Source organism: Nelusetta ayraudi, unplaced genomic scaffold (assembly GCF_046127955.1).
Source record: "Nelusetta ayraudi isolate G7.1 ecotype Tasmania unplaced genomic scaffold, CSIRO-AGI_Nayr_v1 ptg000006l, whole genome shotgun sequence".
NCBI lineage: Eukaryota > Metazoa > Chordata > Actinopteri > Tetraodontiformes > Monacanthidae > Nelusetta > Nelusetta ayraudi.
The window spans coordinates 3,640,750-3,662,635 of NW_027466056.1; the positions used below are offsets into that span (position 1 = coordinate 3,640,750).

Below are 21,886 nucleotides of genomic sequence, written 5' to 3' on the forward strand. Positions count from 1 at the left end.
AATTCAAAACGTGGTGAGTAGTTTTCGTAGTTTAGTTTAGTATTATTATTTTTAAAAATCCGCATCACATGAGTGTATTTAGGCCAATAACTAAAAGCCCTGACAAAAGGCCGTGGAGGGCCTTCTAACGTGTTGTAAGACAGCAGAAATCTGGCTGGGGACATTTGGGGGTGCGGGGATCCTCGCTAACCTGGGCCATGTAGCAGCACCCTTTGTGACATCATGGGGAGGGAAGTGATTTCCAGAACCATGTTGGGTTTTTTTTCTCTCTCCCTCTCTCCCTCCCTCTCTAAAGCACCCACGCGCACACACGCTTTCTTCTAAAGTGGATCAACCTGAAGATGTGAAAATTATTTTTCATTTCTGTTTGGCCTTTACATTTCCCAGCACAACCTCCTCCTCTTCCTTCTTCCTGTTGTCCTCTCTGTGTCTTCCACTGCGTGTGTGTGTGTGTGTGTCTGAGCCCTGGCCCCCTTATTTCCATGTGAAAGTGAATATCAGGGGGCGGGGGGTCTCCAGAGTGCTCCGACAGACCGTGCGCCGCCCCCATTCAGCCCTCATTTCCTGTCCGACAGGGAGCCCTCTCTGAATCAATCATGCTTTTTTTCTTCTTCTTCTTCTTCTTCATCTTTTTTTTTTATCCTCCTCACCGTCCAATAGCGTCAACCTGCACCAACCTAAGGATCCGCCTTTTATATCAATCTGCGGATGGAGCGACACCGTCGCACACAACCTAAACACACACACACACACACACACACTCACACACACACGCGCAGTCACCATCTGTCAATAAGTGGGACAGCACTCGGAGAAGTGATTCACCTAATTAGCAATCAATTAGCTTGTTACCACCAGCAGTAATTACCTTTTATAGAGCCGGGGAGGAGTGCAGCTGCTGCCTCCAATAAAACCTGGACACTCCCCCTCCCCCCTCCGCCTCCCTTCACCCCCCCCCTCTAGCCCCACCCCCACCCTCCACCTAACAAGCCCCGTCTGAGGAGAGAGAGACAGACAGAGAGAGAGAGACAGAGTTATGGGCCGGGCGTGCAAGGAGGGGAAAGTGTGTGTCACTAACCGGCAAACACACATGCACACACGCACGCACACACACACAGGGTCCCCAAGGGGCCTCTCTGCTCTCCCTTTCTAACGGCCCTAAATCCTCTTTTAATGAATATAGGGTCAAGCTAAATGGGGAATCCATCATGGCAGTAAAAGCAGGAGGCTTTGGCCGATTCCCCCCCGACAAAGAAGGACAGCGACAGGCGTCCAACCTGCCCCTCATTGTTTCAAGTCTATGCTAGGCTAGCGTAGCCTTTACCTAGTCTCTTTAGCCGCTAGCAAGGCTCTGAGTCACTTCCTGTTGGTCTAGCACTTTTTCACATCTTCCTCGGTTGTGAAATCCAATTTTCGATCGCTTCCTTTCAGAGTCCAGCAGGAATACAAGTCTGACTCATCCAGCTGTGGCAAAAGGGTTTCGTTGGCTCGCATACTTGTAATTTTACATTTTTGTACGCGGTGTTCAAAGTAGCGAGGGCGCTGCTTCGGTATTGGAATGTCGCTCTGCTAAAAAAGTACCGTAAGCGATGATGAGACTCGTTAGCTTAGATCCCCCACTTAAAAATACAGCAACAACAACATCTGTGTGTCACGTCTGCAAATTCATCGTCTCAAAATTGCTCGGCGTATGTGAAGCGCCGCCTCATCTCCTCACGCTTCCTTTTTGCATCCCGGGCACCACCTTGAGTTGGAATTTCATCTGCGATAATCCTCGGCTCACTTTGCTCGCTCCGCCTTTAATCTTTTGACCATTTATCAAAATGCAAAAACCCGGAATCCGCTTAATCCCGAATTGCAGCAGGGCTTTTTTTTTATTTATTTTTTTTTATCCCCCCTACGTTAAAAACGCATTCCGCTCCTCTCCTCTGTGGGGCCCCCACCTCGCGGGCCCCTCCTGTTTACTGGTAGCAGCATGCGGGGCTGACAATAGGGGCTGGTGACAGGCGGGGTTAATCCTATGTGTCGCCATTATGCGGGGGTCAAGCCTCCTCGCTGTATATATTCAGTGTGTCATTAATTTCCAACCTGCTGCCAATGAGAGCAAGCTGCTGCTGCTGCGGCTGCTGCTGCTGCTCAGGTCTCTCTCTACACACACACACACGCACACGTGCACACGCACATGCAATGACTCGCTACATTAGCTAAATGGCCCGAGCTCCATCTCCAACTCCCCCCCCCCCCTAATGAGACAGGTCTTGGATCATGTAGTCTATTCATCATCCTGCTTGTTCCAATCGAGCTCTTCTTTTATCAGCGCCACTCCCCCCCCCCCCCTTTTTTTTTCTTATTTTTTTTCCAAGGGGCCGGAGTCGTCACTGGCGACATAAATCACCTGCCACCATCGGTCCCCTGGGCTTCCATAATGCTCTATTAGTGGTTCCGGAGCTCCTTATTGACAAAAGCAGACAGGTATCGAGGCCGCCGCCTCAGAGCTTGTTTACTTTACCCACATTTGTTGCCAGCCCGACCACGACTCCTCTCTTTGCGTCACACGCGAAATGGCCTGGATGGAAACGAGCAGCATCGACATTGCAGACGTCCAAACATGGGATTCTGTTCTTCCGCTAATGCTTGATTTAAGGATTAAAGGCCGGCTGTAAGGATGAATGAATAAAAAATGGTAAAGGTCCTGTACGTTGAAAAACGCCAATGTTTTCTTGCTGTTCCTTATGTCTCTGTCCTATCTATCACGTTCCCAAGAATTTGAAAATTCCATCCTTTACTGCTTTCTGGAATTGTCTGGAAAACGGCAGGTTTCTGGAAATGAGACAATTTTGTGACATTGCTTCCTGATATTCTGGTATCTCGTCAGGTTAGTGGCAACAGCCCCAGCCAGGTGTTGACTCCGCCCACCAATACCTGTATTGCTTTAGTCTCCTTCCAGACACCCGGGGCCTCATGTACAAAAACGTGCGTGGATTTCATCATGAAACCTGACATAAATTCAAATCCAGAAAACTACGTTCGTCCCAAAAAATCTGGATGTTTAAAACGTTGCAAATGCACAAATGCACAAATTCCTTTGCACGTCCCGATCATCATGGAACTGACTGTAAATGAGCACGCCCTAAATGCCTCCATATACATATGCATATCTATCAAAATTATATTGCGCGTGGAATTTGTTTCATTCAAATTCAATCTCAGCATAAAAAAAAAAAACTTTGCTGGAAACTGGAAACACTTCCAAACGAAGTAGAAACTCAGAAAAATACGCAAATATCTCCACGACAGACTGAGTTCATTAATGGGGTTCACGATATTTCCGCTCCATCAGTCTGCGGTGTCCACGTCTTCCAAGGAAAGCCAAGGTCACACCAGGTCGAACAAACAAAAGCGTATTAGAATCAACATTATGTGCACAGGCTAGCGATGTCCCGATCAGATCATTTGGATTGGATCAGCGTGCCAATTTAACATATCTTATTAGATCGGTGATAGACCGATCTGCGTTCAAAATTCCAGATCCAATCTTGAAATACACTGCCTGGCCAAAAAAAGTAGCCACTATTGTGGAGAAGAGCAAAGATACCGATGCAGAAATACCGAGTAAATAAGCAATTTAATAAACAAGAATAAATGATCGGAGCTCCGAGGCACAAACACAGTACAAACAACAGAACAGATGCAACAGGTGCAAAAGCTCAAATGAATGCGAGTGCAAGTGCAAAGAGATAAGGAAGGTTGAAGGTCTCTTATACCTTGGACCGGGAGGGGAAGAGATAAGGAAAAGGGAGGAGAGCAAGAGAGGGAAACAAAGCACAGAGAATCAGCACAAGCTGCCACATTTACAGCCTCCTCTGGTGGAGGAGAGGTAACTGAGAGGTCGCTGTGGCATTGTTTCGATAAGCTTCTGCAATGTCACAAGATTGATTTCCATCCAGTGTTGCATTGATTTTTCATGCATTATCTTGCATTGATGATGGTAGAATCTGACCACTGCGCAAAGCCCTCTCGAGCACATCCCAAAGATTCTCAATAGGGTTAAGGTCTGGACTCTGTGGTGGCCAATCCATGTGTGAAAATTATGTCTCGTGCTCTTCCACTCTTTCACAATTGGAGCCCGATGAATCCTGGCATTGTCCTCTTGGAATATGCCTGTGCCATCAGGGAAGAAAAAAAATCCATTGATGGAATAACCTGGTCATTCAGTATATTCAGGTAGTCAGCTGACCTCATTCTTTGAGCACATACTGTTGCTGAACCTAGACCTGACCAACTGCAGCAACCCCAGATCATAGCACTGCCCCCGCAGGCTTGGACAGTAGGCACTAGGCATGATGGGTGCATCATTTCACTTGCCTCTCTTCTTACCCTGATTCGCCCATCACTCTGGAATAGGGTGAGTCTGGGAAAAAAAGACTTCAATTTGCTAGAGAGCAAAAAGATTGGACTCTGGAGTAATGGAAGATGGTCGTGTGGTCTGATGAGTCCAGATTTACACTGTTCCAGAGTGATGGGCGCTTCAGGGTAAGAAGAGAGGCAGGTGAAGTGATGCACCCATCATGCCTAGTGCCTACTGTAAAAGCCTGTACAGTAGGCAAAATTAATGCAACACTGGATGGAACTCAATCTTGTGACATTGCACAAGCTTATTGAAACAATGCCACAGCGAATGCGTGTGTGACCTGTACTTTTCTTGGCTACTTTTTTTTTGGCCAGGCAGTGCAAATAATCAATAACGTTATACATTTATAGCTCGCAATGTATAAATAACAGGCACATTTCTGCCCTCTACTAGTCATCACTGCCGTGCTCCGAACGGACGTGACGTATTGAGATCGAAGATTTGCCCCCGGCCGCACGTCTCCACGTTTGTAAGCAAAACAACTATGTTGGCCGTGTGGCAATTCTACGAGTTATCTTGACCACGTTCTCCATAGTGCCCATGCTGCCGCTATTTTCGACACCTGTGTGCGCGCATGATTTTGTACTGATCGAAATAAATGAACGTGTTGTTCATCAAAGCCTGTTTTAAAACCGCTTCAGTAATTGTTTCTTAACATCACCAGTGAGTGTCGCCAACAGACCAACACGTGCAGAAATCTACATACGCCAGTCAGGGACTTAACGTGAAGCACTGCCCATTTCCACGGTCAAGACACTTCTTGTACATTCGAACGTGAACGTCGAAACGAGTGTACGACAGGTTGTTGTGCGTTCATACCTTTTATATATGAGCCCCCTGTACGTTTTTTTTCCTCTCCTTCTTTTTCTTTGCAAACCTCAAAATCGATACCTCGAGTAGCACTCTAGCGCTTAAACCTTCGCGCCCATTCTCTTTGTTTAGAGCTGTTTGGTTATTGCTGCCCTTGACGAGCTCCTGATGTATTTGAAGAATATGTGATGACGAAAACGAAAAAAAATTGGGTTGTTTTATCTGCTGCAAGCCTTTCAAGAGGGGACTTGTTTTCGCTGTGGGATTGTTTCCCGTCGTCGCTCCAATGTCTCCGCCAGCTGAGCCTCACATCTCCCATCCCATAAAAGGAAAAAAAAAAACTTTTTTGAACATCAAAAACCTTGAAGTGCATATGGCAGCTTCATTACATGGCTCGGACATAAAGGACCACTCAGTGTATTTTTGGTCAGCGGTGTCAACCCGGTGGGAGAAGGCCAGCGGCACGCAGAAACGATTAACCTCCTCTGGAGCCCTGAGAAAAATCTTTTTCAAAAACGTTCTCGCTATCTCTTGGTGAAGAAAACACGACCCCTCCCTCCCCCCAAAACATCTGCAGCCAGTCCCTCAGGTCTAATCAGAGCAGGCAGGATATGACCTCATGAGCGGCCCCTGCGGCCCCAGGAAGTACTTCAAAAGGAAACGAGAGTTCATTGGGGGGAAGATTCCGCACAAAAAGGCGGCCGAGGTCGCTGCCTAGACCTCGTTTTGGGAGTTTTTTTTTGTTTAGTTTTGTTTTTGTTTCCCCGATGGACGTGTGTCAAACAAGTGGAGCCGATGTTGGTTCTTTTTCCTGCATTCATGCTCAACATGTATTGTCTCTGAGCCAGTGGGGGCGTTGGAGGGCGTGGATTTTATCAAAACCATCCCAAACTTCTGTCGTGTTTGCTTTAGGGTTAACTAAACTAAACGTCCCAATTTTCACCTCTTTGCTTTTCCGTCGCTGGCTCCAGTGGAAGGAAAAGTCTACCATAGGACCTCCAAAGAGCCATGTGCCCTCTGTTGATAGCCTCCTCAGAAAACAATGCTTAAAGGTCCAGTGTGTAAAATTTGGCTGGATTTATGATTTCTATATTGGTAAAAGCTTAAAACACTGCCCATAAAAACATTAATAAAAGAGTACAAGCAGTACAATAAAAGCGATTCAGTTTTCCTATCCATAGAATGATTCTTATTTATGTATACGAATGAACAAAGACCAAAGGTCTTTTTCCCAGTTAGCTGCCATCTTGCACCCAGAAGCCCAGAGTGGACAATCCAGTACGCCTGGAAACACGTTTTGTAATTAGGGTGACGGCTGGAATTAGAATGAAAGAGACTGCAATCTGAAATATAACCACTTGGTGTCGCTGTTATTTCTTCAAAATCTCCCAATATTACACACTTAACCATTAAATACCAGTCTTCCTTAAGAATTTTACAAATTGGACCTTCAAACAGTTGTTCATAGTTGCCACCGAGCAACCTAAAGGAAAGGCGGATTACAAACCCAGGAGGGGGAATGAAGGAGGTTGGGGATTGGAGATGGTGTGGTGGGGGTGGTGTCGAGTGGGGCGGCTGGTTGTAGTTGGCTAACCAGGGAGGGGGGCGCAGGATGATTACCTGTCAGCCGCTGGTCGGCAGCCAAGTGCACAGATCGCTCCGACGGGAAGGCGCGGTCTGTACACCTGTTCCAAGCAGCTGGCCGCCGCTACCTGTCTCAGTGGGGGCGTCACCCTCAGACAGCCGCCTCCTACGGCTGCCTGCCTGCCTGCCGAGGTGCCGAGTCGTCTGCGGTGTCAGATTTAAAAAAAAAAAAAAAAAAAGGAGCCGCGGGAGAGCGGCGGCATCCGTTGTGTGAAGTACCAGGAAGTGGAAGACGGGTTTTCTGACAATAATGTGAATGTGAAACTGGCCTGACATGAGCAACGACCATCCTTTGCGTTGTTTTCTTGGCCAGTTTGCAGAGAAGTGTAACTATAATCTGCACTGATTTGTGATGTCACAAAGGGCCACAGATACCTCTCCCAGGCCAACAACCCCCCCTGGCCGAAAGTTGTTTCCACCCTCTGAGACCGCCTTCAAAACACGTGGAAGGTTCCAGAGAGCCTCAACTTTCAGCAGCAATCTAAAGTTAGCATTTCCAGGAGACTGGAAACACAGGGCTAAGTATGCCGAGATTTATTATTCATCGTGTGTCTTGTGTTCTACTAAAGCAGGGGTGGGCAAACTATGGCCTGGGGGCCATATGCGGCCTGCCGAACTTGAAGAAATGATATTGATAGTTAGTTAAAATAGCTATATTTCATCCATTTTTTCAGTGTTTTAAAGAGTCATTTCAATAAAGAGCTAAATACCGTGGGGCTTCTAAGACACACATTTTGCTGTCACTTTGTTCTGTTTATTTTCAATAGATTTTCACCAAAACACTCCATCCATCTGCTGCTGCTCCGGCCCCCTCTGTCACATTTTTGAATCCATTGTGGCATCACCAGACAAAAAGTTTGCCCACCCCTGTACTAAAGTCTTCTATATACAATGTAACCAATGACATTGCAGCACTGGTCTCCTTCTTTAGCTAACCATTACTAAGTAGCATTATCAAGTCTTCGGCTAATGCTTTAGCAACTGTGACTTCACACCAATCCTTTTGTTGTGTGTTATTGATTATCATATTTATTGTTACTATTGTGAGTTTCCTCCACTGTCTGGCCCGGAGACGAGTCATGACCTCACCAGTCGGCAAAGCCATTCTCAAGTCTTTTAAATGATTAGTTTTGTGCGCCTCGCACGTCGCTAATTGACTGCGCCAGAGTCGAGGGAACGGTGACACTTCCACACATTCAGGGCATTTAATGACAACAAAAAAAATCAATGAAAGAGAGAGAATGAGGGAGGGCAAAATGAGGGGGAATTTACAAATGAATGAACCAATGACCCCCCCCCCCCTCCCCCTCCAATCCTCGCCCCTCCCTCCTCCAGCTGGACGCCACAGATGTGCGTGTGCGCTGCTGATAAACGGCGGAAAACTAATTGAAGCACTACGACGCCGCTGACCACATTTGGGAGGAAGAAGAAGAAAAAAAAATATGGCATTTACATGCTGTAATTACTGGCGGGCGGCTGGGCCGGACTGGCTCGTTTCCTTTGTGTCGGCGGCCCACCAGGGTCCTGTTGAGAAATTACCCCCTGAATTAGGTGGCGGTGGCGGCGAGGTGATGGACTGCGCCTTGTTAGCGAGTCAACCACCGCTGCTTTTTGTGTCTTTTCTCTCTCTCCTCCAAAGGGGGCGCCGTGTACTTGGCTGCCAAACAGATTTTTTCAAAACAATGGAAAAATGGGAAAACGAGCCGTTTCTCTGTCGCCATTGAGTAAAAGGTAAAGAAGGCAAATTACAAAATTCAATTCCGTTCTTTATTTAGGGAATTATTCTCAATTTTTGGAACTAGCGTCATGTTACTCCATTTATAGAAAATGACACGAAATCAATCCATAAGTTTTTTTTTTTTTTTTTTTTAATTGGCTAAAACAAAAAAGCGACATTTGCATGCATGTTCAATACAATCAGTTCTCAGTTTGAAATCCCCAAAACACAACACAACCAAATGCCCTCCCTTTTGGCTTTCCCCCCCTAAAATTGTAACAATAGCCGCGATCGGTTGGCCGTCCGGGCATGTTGTCTCTCCTCGACTTCTGCTCCCACCGCCCGCCTGTTTTAAATTCCAGACGGGCGGAGGGATAATAATGTTCTCGACATGGAAGATCACATTCAGCAGAGGTGACACCCTGACACCAGCCACCAAATCCTGCTAATGTAAATCTCAGCAGATGAGATGTGTGTGTGTGTGTGTGAGAGACAAACACAGCTTCTGTCTCGGGGTCTCGTCCCTGGAAATAGACCCCAAGACATTGCCAAAGGCTGGAACCAACCAAAGACTCTTCTCAAAGTGTTGTGATCCTTATTTAGCCGAAAGGATGTTGCGTAATTCGGTGATGTTGCACTTGCACTAATTTTTACTCATTTACTAATTCTTTTATTTGTTTTTGGGCATCAGCGATGGACCAATCTGGGGTTTTCGAGCATTATCAAGAGCATAGGTTGCCCCATATCTTTCGATAGCACTTTATTTTTTATTTTATTTTTTTGTAAAGTATGTCAACCTATTAGTGATGACTAATTGGAAAAATATACAAACCTAGGAATGCCCCAAATCTTATTAATTCTTTTTTGTATGGATTTCAACTCAGATCGATAATCAAGTATCGATACTTACGATACCAGGCGTGTTCCTTGTTTTATCAGTGGAGCAAGCAAAAAATGACAAAGAAAGAGCTTTCAGCGTCTGTCAAGTCAAAGACCACATTACAATCTGAACTGGTGAACAATAAATAAATAAATAATAATAATCTTGCCTGTCGATATGGGCCTGGGTTTCTCCAATCAGAGATGCAACCAACAGGCTGATTTGGTAACGGACTCCCTTTGGCCCCGTTTCCCATTACTGCCACTGTCACACGTCCATCTGATTCCTGTCGTGTGTGGGGAGGGGGACGGGGCTAAGTGGCTTAGTGGCAGGAAGCGGGCTCCCTGCGACGCCCGGCGAGACCACAGCGGCAGCCGCAGCCACTGTTTCCGGGGGATTAGGCCGAGCTGACACCGTTGATCAGCCATGCGCGATATCTCACTTTCAGCCGCGAATCAAATCTGGAGGCAGCACTGTACGCCGACTTCCTGTCTGACTGCCGCCCCCCCCCTCCCCCGTTGGCCTTGGGATCGCCTCACTTTCGCTCATATTCCCGCTAAAGCTAAAGTCGACTTGACTTGACTGGTGTCATTAGCCCCGCCCACCTGGCTAACTGCCTGATCTGATCCCCTAATGTGTTTTTTTTGTGTGCAAGAATAGCTCTTACATGTGCATTTTTTCGTGTCTGTCTGCCTGCGTGTAGTGGGGTGTGTGTGTGTGTGTGTGTGTGTGTATGCGCGCCCGTGCACGCGCGTGCGCACGGCTACAGTATGTGCGTGTGTCAGCATCATCGCTCCATCTCCCACAGCGGGGGAAGCTGACAACTGGATAATAGCTTTTTACTTTTCCAGAGCAGGGCTCCGGAGAGAGCTAATATGATTATAAATCATTATTCAAATAGAAAAGGTGAGGCTCAGGATCGCAAGAGAGCATGATAATAGCATCATTACCTTTTTTCTTTTCTTTTTTTTCAGTATTATTTATAATTCAGATCGCTGCTTTCTTCCTCCTCCTCCTTCTTTCCCCCCCCCCTTAAAATCTGGCTACCTGCGCTGTTGGATGGAGGAGGGGGCAGAAGTAAAAAGCAGGATTTCTTTGTGACAGTCGGTGGTTGGAGATGCATCACGTCGTCCTGCAGGAGGAATGAGAGGAGCCAAGATGAAGTGATTTGAACGAGGGAGCATTTATCGTGTGGAGGATGTGAAAAATACTTTAGTGTTTTTTTTGTTTTTGTTTTTTTGTTTTTTTTGCTGTGCGGTTAGATGCAGGTAATGCTTCACTTGAAGATTTACTCAGGCGGTTCAGTGTGAAACGACATGCAAGCCGGTCCATACTTTGCCTCTGACAAAAATAGAGTGCTGTGAATAGCTGAACAAATACACACACACATATATATACAGTATGTATATATATACATACATACATATATACATATGTACACACATTGTTAGGGACCCTGTGCTTACAGGGTGTACCTAATAAACTGGCCCCTGAGTGTGACGTGCTGCGTTCGCACTCATTCTGTCATCATAATGACGTTTGGAAGCTTTCAGCTTCTTGACGTAGAACAAAACAATAAACACAGGAAGTGACCTCACATCAGTGAGTACCCTCACGGTTAACCATCAGAGGTTCGACCAATCGAATCAGGCAAACAAGTGAGACGGGAATCCTCCAGCAGGTGTCGCCTGTAGTCGGCGCAGTGTCCTTCTGAGATTGAGTGGCCGTCCTGGCGACCTTTGACCTCCGATGGCTTTTGCGATCAAAAAAAGCCCGCTTTTTGGGGCTATGGGGTTGCTTTACGATTTCAGTCCTGGGCTTAGCCGCCGATTAGCTGTGGGACGACGGAACAGATCCGTCTCCGTCGGAGGAAAACCTCCTCCACCTCCTCCGCGGCAAAAAACGATGTCGATCAGGAGGGGGAAAAAATGTGAAGTGACTGAAACAATGTCGCGCTCGAGTTTGAGATAAAGTCGCTGTTTAAACACCGGCGGAGTGCAGAGATTCAGATTAAGGAGACTGATTGAGGATCAGTGCCACACCCCGCCCCCCCCCCCCCCCTCCCCCCAACACCACCACCTCCTCTTTTGAGGTCGTGACAAGCGAGATTGTAATCAGCCGCTCCGACTAACTGGCTTCGGTTTTAATCCGGCCTCGTAACGACGCCCACCTCTCCTTCTTCCTCTTCCTCCTCCTCCTCCTCCTTCCACATCTGGGTGTCGTGTGCTTATCTGCGTGTGCGGCATGTGCGCGCACTTCGCAGGGTTTTTTTTTTTCCTCTTGAGTCCCGCCGAGCAGGAATCTCCGCATTTGTCCTCCAGCTGATTTCTGGAAATGCAGCAGAAGGGAGGATGGGGTAAGGAAAGAGGGAGGGGCGGGCCGGGCTTCGCTCGGCCAAGTTGTTTTATTTTAGGGCCTGGCAGCAGTTCGGCGAGGTTCAACAGATGTCACTCGGAGGGAAACTTGTGATGGTGCAAATTTTAATTTTCTTTAAAAAAATAAAATGGATCACGGGTCTTTAAAACGGGCAGCTGCAAAGTGAAAAGTCGAGTGGTGACGTAGCGGACAAGTCTGTTTTAGCGCAAGTTTATTTTTAAAGGACCCATGTGATGCAATCGTCATTCCTGCTTTTTGACATCAACATGCAGTTGGACTGAAAGCAACATGGACTGAGAGAAGTCCATCCTTTGAGCCTTCTCCTTGGTTTGCTGTGTGAACGTGTAAAACAGACCACAGTTTGCCGACTTAGCCTCTTGTGATGTTAGCATGTCTCAGTCGCACCCAGCATCGCCAGCCTAACGTCTCGGATTTTAGTGGAAGGCTGTAAACACCGGGCTTTGATACGCTGCTTCCTGCAGATTTTGGAGATCCCTTCTGTTGATGAGAGGCTGCATTTTGCAAGAGGTGAGAAGTGAAGCTAATACTTCTCTGGGTTCTGCCTGATCCCATCGGCCCGCCGCTCATAAATAATGTGGAATTTACGGCCTTACGGACCTGCACTTCTCTTTCTCTCTCTCTCTCTCTCTCTCTCTCTCTCTCGCTCTCTCTCTCTCCCTCTCTCAAATGAATGCAGATTCAGCATTTTTTAATCTGTGCTGGAACAGCGCCAGAGCAATAACGTCCCTGTGGAAGCCCCAGCGAGGACCGTCAGGGCTGCAGGCCTCTGTGTGGAGGGGCGATAAAGTGGGAGGTTGGAGGTTAAGGGGGAGCGTAGCCTTGTGGTCCAGATGAAGAGGGGTGGGTGCGCTTGTACACTTGACCCGCCGGACCCCCTGCTGTCCAGATAAGAGTGAGGGATGTTTTTTAGATCAGCTCCTCCATCCTTTTGAAGACCCTCGTCCAGGCACAAAAAGAAACCTTGTGTGTGTGTGTGTGTGTGTGTGTGTGTGTGTGTATGTGTGTGTGTGCGTGCGTGCGGGAGGGGGGGTGGGGGGGGGGGTGAACATAATTAAATTTAACCGTTTTACCGCGACAACCTTGGCCGCCCCTCCTACTCCTTCTCCCCTCCCTCCCTCCCCCCTCGTCTTCAGCGACAGTACCGAGACTTTGTTGGAAGACGGATCTGTCTCCCCCACTTTAACTAATTCATCTCTCACTCACACCTACCTGGGTGTTGTGGCCAAAGATGTTGTTTGCAGTCCTTCAGAATCAGCCCCAGCCAGGCGGAGACGGTTGCAATCAGTCCAGAAAATGGCTCCCTGTTTGCAGCCAACTGCAAAAAATGAAAAGGAAACGTAAGGAGTTTGCCTTCTGCCCAGGCTGTTGCTCTCTTGGGTCTGTCACCTGCTTGGAAGGCTGGGGGGGTGCCACTAACCTGGGAGAGGTAGTAGTGCCCTTTTTGACATCACAACTGGCCGTCTTTCAGAACCAGAAGTCAATGATTGGATGTATTTTCTGTGGAGGCTGTGGGCAGGCCAAATGATTGTGAGAATATGCACTAATCTACTACTAATACTAACTATAACAATAGGAATAATAATAAAAGATAATAACTACAAACCAAACACAAAGGCTGCATTTAAACACACACCCACTGGGCAGATGAGAGTCACCAGAGGACACAAAATGTAACTTTCAGCATCTAAAAATAACCTTTCAGACGGTGTCATCCGCAGACGCGGGGAGATTTAATATCTGACCTTTTCCGCTGCGCCTTCCACGGAGACGGCAGAGAGAATCGCGTCTTCGTCCGTCGTAAATCCAGAATAGATAATGTTGCCTCGCTGTCTGCCAGGTAGGATTGTCTGTCTGCACGACGGCCGTGAGCTCCGATGTCAAAGCTTCATTAAGTGCCTGCTCCACCGCTGATTGTTACCATCTGTCCCTCCACACCCCCCCGCTGCCCGACACTGCCGAGCGGCCGCGCCAGTTTGCAGGGAGCCGGTGGAGGCTGGCTGGTGAAGGGCCCGGTGAGTTATGTCCTGTTCTGGTCTGACGATGGTCCAGGGGAAGAGGAGGTGGGCGGCGGCGATGCTCTCGATGCCACAGAAACGTGATGCCCAATAGTATCCGAGCGACATGCATAACATAATGCAGCGACTTTCCCACAGTGTTCTAAGAGTCACTTGTCTTATCTACTAGTCTGTGAAGTGAATGACTAAGTGTGTCTCTATAAAATTTTGCTAAAATTAGGCTAATTGTCTTTGCTTCTATGTTTTTCTTTTGCAATCTATTGACAATGAGATTGGCCGATGAGATTTCTATCTGATTAGCGATGTTTTGCTAAAAGCTAAAGAGCCTGCTGGAGTAGCCTTTTGTGCTAATTTGATTAACCCCTCGCTATAGCAGCACCCAGCTAACCTCTTTAGCAGCGGCCTTAGTTTTCAACCTGTAATGACCTCTCCTTCCTGGTCTTCTTCTGGTGGTATTTTGGTGTTTGGGTTAGTTCTGGATCAGCGCAACAATCAGAAGGCGTGGCCTGTTGGAGGTTGGCGGGTGCAGCTGGATTTCGGAGGTAGAGTTGAGGCAAACACATGTTCAAACCACTTTCTGGAACCATGATCGAAGAACCGCTGGGCGGAGGGTCAAGGTAGCCTCCCTCGAACTCAACTCCTTCAAGCTACCTGGGCCCAGAGCCTGCGTTCTGCCCTCGGTGTCTCTGCCTGCGAGGGGAACGAGTCAGTGTTTGAAATACTGACTTGACGGGCGCTGACGGGTCCATGTTGATTCAATAAAATCGCACCTTGTCCTCGCCGAGTCCTCCCCTTCCCCTACCGGTGGAGCGATTGCTGACCTTCCCCAGACTCCCAAAGCCAATAAACAGCCATCACATGCTGATCAAGGAGAAGTGAAACTGTTACTTTTGGCTCCCTGTTCTCCGTTCTTTGATGTGAAATCACTACAGGACCTTGGCTGAAGGGCTCATATACACAGACATCTGCACGGCTCCTCATTCCTGTTTTATGCCCCTTTTGAGTGCTTTCCCTGCCCCCTCCCCGTCCTTTGCATGCCACAAACAGGGAGTAATTGACATCCAATCAGAATGCCTTTAGAATCAATTCCTACGCAATTTTTCTTGTTCGATCCACCAACCTAAGAGTGGCCAGACGGGGCTTGGGATCCCAGACCATGTGTGTGTTAAAGTGCAAATAATTCCACAGGAAGGAGGATGGAGACGGCGGGGAGCGCAGGGGCAGAAAACAAAGCATGTGCCAGATGAATTAGTGAAGCATCTATCATGGAAAATGACTTCTTTACAAAGCGAGGGTCATGTACCTGTGCGGGATTTAAGAATATTCGATGAGTTATCATGCTCCCATTCCACGCTGTCAGTGCCTTATTATTGGGAGGATCAGTGACGCTCGTGTCGTATTTCATTCCATTCTGGCTCCTTCGAGGGGAGCTCGGCGGTGGGGGCGGAGGAGGACCTCCGGCTGCTGCAGCCTTAGCGGGCCTGCTCGTAACAAGCGCCAGTTTTTAGGACTTCATAAGTTTTCCCAGGGAAAAGCCACGAGACTGATATAGCTGTAATCTTATCCTACGTCTTTATAGAAGCCAGATCTGGTGCGTCATGAGCCGTGCAGTCATATTCTGACATATATGAGCTGCGAACAACCGAGGAGATGAGTGATTGGAGCCTCTGTATAAATGGGTTCAACAAAAAAACAAAAGCTGAGTAAAAAGATGAACAGCTAGTCGACTAAAAGCTGATGATGTTTAGTTTCCGATGCACTTAACATTAAGTTGGAAATAAGTTAAGGCTCAAGTACCTGCTGTCTAAACGGGCTGGAAAAGAATTAAATGTAATTGACTGAAGAAGAGACAACTGGCCCCAAGGAACCGTGTTTTGCCAGTGATCAGTCATTGAGTGTTTGGAATACTAATTGGAGGCTTGGAAGAATGACTGGCCCATTGTCTTGAACCTGTCTTCTGCTCATTAAACGTGGCAAAAAGTGGTGCGCAAATGTGGAGGGGAAGAGAGGAAACCAAGTAATTAAATAACAGTTTTTATGAAAATAAATGTCCAGAGAAGGGGAGGGAAAGGTACCTTCTGGTTCTTTTTAGGAAGCGTGCGCCGCATCTCTCAGCCCAGGGAGACCTTCAGTTGGAACATGACCTACTATCATCTCATTTGAAGGCAGTGACAGTCAGACAGCGAGAGCAACGCGGCCTGAAATTATAGCTGGATGGAGAGGAAAGGGAACCGCAATGGCATTTGGGAGTATCCGTCAAAGTCCATCAAGTGATGCCGCTAAATTCTTCAAGGCGTCCGCTGCGCTGGGGAGGGAGGCAAAGCCGGGCTGCGTGCTTGTTTACCACCGATGAAGGATATTTTCATATCCAGGCGTGGCAGCAGTCACCCGATAGTCACTCATGGCTCCGCGTGAAATATTGGGGCCACGATCGCAATGGGGCTCTAATGACATATCAGTCTGCCGCAGCAAGCGGGGCTACTTGTATACCTCGCGGCTGGATGGGTCAATTTAGATCACGTTGAAAGTATAAATTAATCAGGGAGCCGGGGGACAAGGTTTCAATTAAGGGAACCTGGATTGAATTGTGCTTGTCTTTTTCAGATGAGTGGATTTTGATGAACTTGTATGCACCTACATTGTGTCAAAGACATTTATTAATATCAGCGCTATCTTTGCGCGGACACAAAGCCTGACCTTAAATCATAATCCCGATATGACAAACGGAAAAAGGTGCCCCAAATTTCTCTGCCGAATTCTCTGAGTCGTTATTTTCGGCCCTCGCCAGAAATCCACGGTGATGAGCAATGTTTTGCACGAAAAGCGCCGACAATCGACTTATCCCAAATGCAGATGTCAGGGCAGGCTCTCCGCTTATCTGATCTGACACGTAACGTGGCAGATCTATCAGAGCGGTGCGTGGCACAAGACAGGAAATGGAAATTACCCAACTCCCCCTTTTCCATTTTAATGGCAAGGGTGAGCTCGGCGATGCACGGGTGTTTTGTTGCAGGAGGTTAGAAAGATGTTCCGCAGCTTGGGACGCCAGAAAGGCTTTTGGGAAGAGATACGCCTGCTTCAACACCCAAAGACGACGAATACATCAGATTATCATCAGTACACGCGACGGTTGGCCCATTTTTAACTTGACCCACTGAGTAAACTTGAATCAATTTCTTGTCATACATTGAGCGATGAAGCCAAGTTTCAAAGAATTGGTTTGATGGCCCCCAAGCGTCAAAATCAATTAAAGGAGAGTTCTGACCACAAACATGTGTCAGACCTCAAGTGCCACAGGACACTGCGCTCGTTGTCTTGTGTACTCGGGTGCACAAAGCCCTCTTGTCTGTTCAAGGCAGAGTTTGCCGCACTGCGCCAAAGCCCACAATAATCAAACAACGTCATTGCTCAGATTTGACTGGAACGTGTTCGGAGGCCACATGGCAGATGATGTAATGCACCTCACTGGCTTCGAACCTGACCTTGACCTAAAAACAAACGTTGGCATGTATAGTTTGTATTGTATTGTTAATGCTAGCTATCACTGCTGCTAATTCAGCTAACAAACTAGCCAGTTTGGACGATGGCTAATGTAGTAAAACAACACTACAGAATATTGGATTCTGGTTTGGGAATAGCTGGTTGCATGAGGTAGCAACCGGGAAGTTAGCATACTGATTCTAATCATGCTACCTTTTACCACTGTAAGTGACATCCAATAATGGGATCAATATTAGTGATCCATATCACCCACCAATACTTCCATTTGGTGTGTATTTGTTTATTGTGGATTCATGTCTCTGGTGGGAGTAATCTTTTCAGCCTTTGTGGCCTGCATGATTTGGCTGAAGTGAAGAGAAGAGTTTTAAAACCATTCCAGAGGCTGGGTATTATCAGGAACCTGAATGGTGCACAGGGGCATAAAACCGCAGAGCTGCAAGTTCTAGTCTAGCAAATTCCAGAGCCGAGACTCGACCTCAGGACACATAGAAGGCTCTCTGTCGTTTTCTTCGTGGGGCCTTTTTTGCTCCTGTGTGATCAGCTGCGCACTCAGCGCTGGAGAAACTCAGGCATGCGAGTTTGCTCAGCCGTCTGTGCTCCCCGCACTGGGAAAAATGTAGAGCGCAACACATGGTCCTGATCACAAATTGACGGCGATTTTGATGAAGAGGCAAACAAAGTGTCGAGGCGAATATCTTGAGCGATGTCGGGGACTGGGCGAGGATGTCTCGGCGGTGCTTTTTGGCTTTGGCCGCGGCCGGGGCCGAGCGCGGCGCAAAGAGCTGTCAGTCAGCGCCGAGTGGTACTCGGTTGCGCAAGCCCCCGACGATACGTTGGAGCAAATCAAATGAAGAGGGGCGCAGAAGAAGTAAATAAAGAGACGGAGCTGATTATGACATGAGCGGTCGGCCCCAGTGTGCGAAGACGTGAACTCCGCCTGAACCGCTCCACTTGTGGCCTTCGCTCGAGTCTCGACGGGATGAGGCGTTCGCGCACGACTGAGAGCCTGACATCAGTCCGACAGCGAGACATAATATCTTATTTTTCTGAGCTGCGCTGACACGAAATTCCCGCTCGCCCGCCTGCCTCTTGTTTTCTCCTACTTGCCTGCAGTGAGCGGCAAAGTTTCACTGGGGAGGGGGAAACTCCGCCGGCAGTCTGCTCCCATATGTCGCCACCACTGCTTTTTGCTTTTTAAATTTTGCAGATTGTTCTCCTGACGGAGGATAAAGACATTTCCAGAAACTCCTTTTTTTTCTTTTTTTGATTGAGAAAAATCCTTGACCCACCACCCGTCCCCCTCCATCACCCATTCCAGACCCTCTTCAAGATTTTGCACGTGCACGCAATTGTACGCGTAAATCCCGATGCCGGTGCCAGCTTGTCACCTTGCCTTCCGTCCCATTCCCACTAGTCGGCCGGTGAGACCGGGCCCCATTTTTAAGGTCCAGTGTGTAAAATCTTTAAGGTAAGTTTCAGATTTAGGATATTTAGGGCACTGTCAGGCGGGCTAGGCGAACAGGATTGCAGCTAATTAGGAGCAAGACCCTTGCTCTATGTATATTCTTATATATATATGAGAACCGTTCTAAGGGTAGGAAAACCAAATTACTTTTATTGTCCTGCAAGTATACACTTTTATTAATGCATTCATGGGCAGCATGTTAAGCTTTTACGAACCTAAAAATCATAAATCAAGCCAAATTTTACATACTGGACTTTAAAAGTTTAGAGCCGATACTGTACGTGTTCCGACGGTATGCGGCACAAGGGGCAGGTCCTCGGCTGCGTTCTTCTGGAAACAGCTGCTGCGCTGCATACAAATCTGGGCAACGGCAGCAAAATAGCTCCAAGGTGGATCTTCAAAAAGGGAACCTCAGGCTTTCCAGATGCAAGGGAGCGGTGGGTCTGCTGACACTGCAGTCAGAGCCAGTGCACCTCCAGGTTTTGGAAGTCAGACAGTTTCAGTGCCCCCCGAAACATTGGACGACATCAGCCCCCGCGCTCAGAAACGCTGACAGGCTAAACGTGGAACAGCTGACTTGTCAGGCCTAAACTACGTTGGGGAAAAATGGCTTTATATCCTTTTGAGACTTACTTTTTTTATTTATTTTTTTACAGCGGTGGTCTTGCTTTTTAATATGCCGGTCCTAATTTACACCATTTGTGTTTGGGATGAAGAGCAGCTGCGTGCGATGGCAACATTTATTTTTTCAATCTTTCACTCCCATAACAACGTGGGCCTGCGATGCGTTTACGTTGGTTTGAGAGCAGAAAGTTTATCAGTAACAGACGACTAGATCTTCCCCGAACTTCCCCAACAAACCCCCCCAACCCTCCAAAAAAAAAAAAAAAAAAGTCACATCGGTTTCCTATGACCAACTATTGTTATTTAAAATAACTTGTTTTTTTAATCCACTATGGGGAAGCACCGCCATTTAGAGAGACTCATTTATTGTATTCTTTCTTGGATTTCACATTGCCCTTTACTCACTACCACTAGTCTAGCCTAGTAACCAAGCTGTGATTTTTGTCCTTATGTCATTGTTACCGTTACATAACTTGGGACGCATTTGTTCACCAGCTAGCCTAGCCTAGCATTTTTTTAATTTATTTTTTTAAATCAAGGCTTTTCTCCTGTCAAGTCGAGCTGCACTGCCTGATTGTGCAGTCCTGGCTCTTTGAGCTCAGGCCCCACAGTCTCAGTGCCCTTTGTCTCAAACAATAAAAAGGTAAAAAGGACTGTTCGCCGCGATGACACATCCGGCGGCAGAAAAATGAGACAAATTAGCCCGAGTGCCATGCTCGATTTCAAGCGACTCCCGCTGCTGCAGTCCCTGTCGGGATTTTTTTATTTGGGGTTTTTTGGGAGGAAGTTGTGAACTTTGATTGAGGCAGATTTGGCCCATTAAAGTTGTATTTGCTCCTCGGCGTAATGCGAAGCAGACGTTTTGGAAGTGAAAGGACTTTCTTCTAATTCCCTTTCATGCTCATCTTCTGTCTTCTGAAGTCACCATGGGGCCTGAGGAAGCAGCATGAGGACGCCAGATGGACTGCGGGAGACGGGGGGGGGGGGGGGGGGGAGTACTCGTCTAATTCTGATCTCGTCCGTCTCCCTCGGTCGCAACACGTCCGGATGGGATCTGATGGGGGGGACCCGGTCGCTACACGTCCCCTTCCCCAACTTTTGCTCTCTCCTCACGGTTTCCCCGTCTGTCCACCCGCTCGAAGAGAGCAACTTCGGTTGGATCCAATATGAATTCTTCCCCCGCTTTTTTATGCCATTCATGAAAACCAGAAGTGCTTTTAATGCTTTTTTATGGCCGACTCCAGTTTTTTTTTTCTTCCCTTTTCTGCTCTTCAAGCCACTGCAGACTTTCATGTATTTCAGTCTGTGGTTTTTCCGCTCGGTTAAACTCTCGCTAATTTCCAAACGTTGCCTTCTTAAACGGCGACTGACACAAAGTGGAAGTTGGAACTGGCGACGATGGCGACAATGGCGAGCTGCGTCGCGCTCTCTTCTAGACCTGTGGCATGGCCACGCAGTGAAACATCCACGTCAGGCGGCAGCGGCTGGAGGTAACAAGTTGAGTGCTAACATGGAGGGAAAGAAAATCAGAGCGGCCCGTCCCTGGTGATCCTCTGGGCTGGTTACGAGGACCTCATAAATATCTCTCACCAGCTCATCAGGGCTAGTTTTTTTTTGTTGCCTTCCCTCCCTCAATGAGCTGTGATGGATGCTGTGTGGCGCGGCTGTTTTGCAGAGACAGGAGTTGTACTGATAACCACATTGTGGTTATTGCGTGAAGAGAGTATGTGTGTAGTATTTTTCTTCTTATGTTTTTTTTTTCGGGGAGCGGGGGGGATGATTAGTTCTGTTTAGGAGAACTACTTAATATTACTCTTATAGCTGTGCAATACATTGAAAAAAATTAAAATAAAAGAGCCGATGATATATGCCCAGAAATGACAACTATTCTGTATAATCTATCATTTCTGATATTTGTTTTGAGTTTAAATGTTAAAATAATCATAAAAAAATATGCTGAATATTTCAGCAATTCCCTAAAAATCTAATTTCACAATCTAATAAAAACAAAAAACATAATGGATAGTAAAATTACAAAATAAGGTTTTGACTTTATAGAAAAAAAGTTTATCATTTTATTTTATGTTTTAATGTTGCACCCTTGGGTTCCTTAAAGTACTCCTAGAGAATATTAGAATTTTTTTAAATAGTTATTTATTGTTATTTTGAAGGCTCCACAGTTTCTTCCAGACCTAAAATAGAGAACAATCCTTTCATGTGACTGTAACTGTGGCTGTGTTGACTGAACAGTGAGCCAGTTCTCTTTCTCAAGTGAATCTTTCAAATGTTTATTCATGCTGCTGCTGCTGCTGCGACTGCTGCTGCTGCTCAGTGACCCAAATTAAATTCTTCTAAACAGACTGTTCATTGACAAATATCTATTTATAAAACACAAAAAAAAACATTTTACGACAGTGAGATC

At 47.1% G+C, this 21,886-nt stretch overlaps 1 protein-coding gene across 1 annotated transcript in view; it reads left to right on the top strand.

Moving 5' to 3' along the window:
• The first annotated feature begins 458 nt into the window (after positions 1-458).
• LOC142881504 (acyl-CoA-binding protein homolog) overlaps positions 459-21,886 on the top strand; it is a 76,793-nt gene continuing 55,365 nt past the window's right edge. Inside the window, exon 1 of the mRNA XM_076015828.1 lies at positions 459-464. The gene's annotated coding sequence lies outside the window, so the exon portion shown is untranslated. The remainder of the gene's footprint in view (positions 465-21,886) is intronic.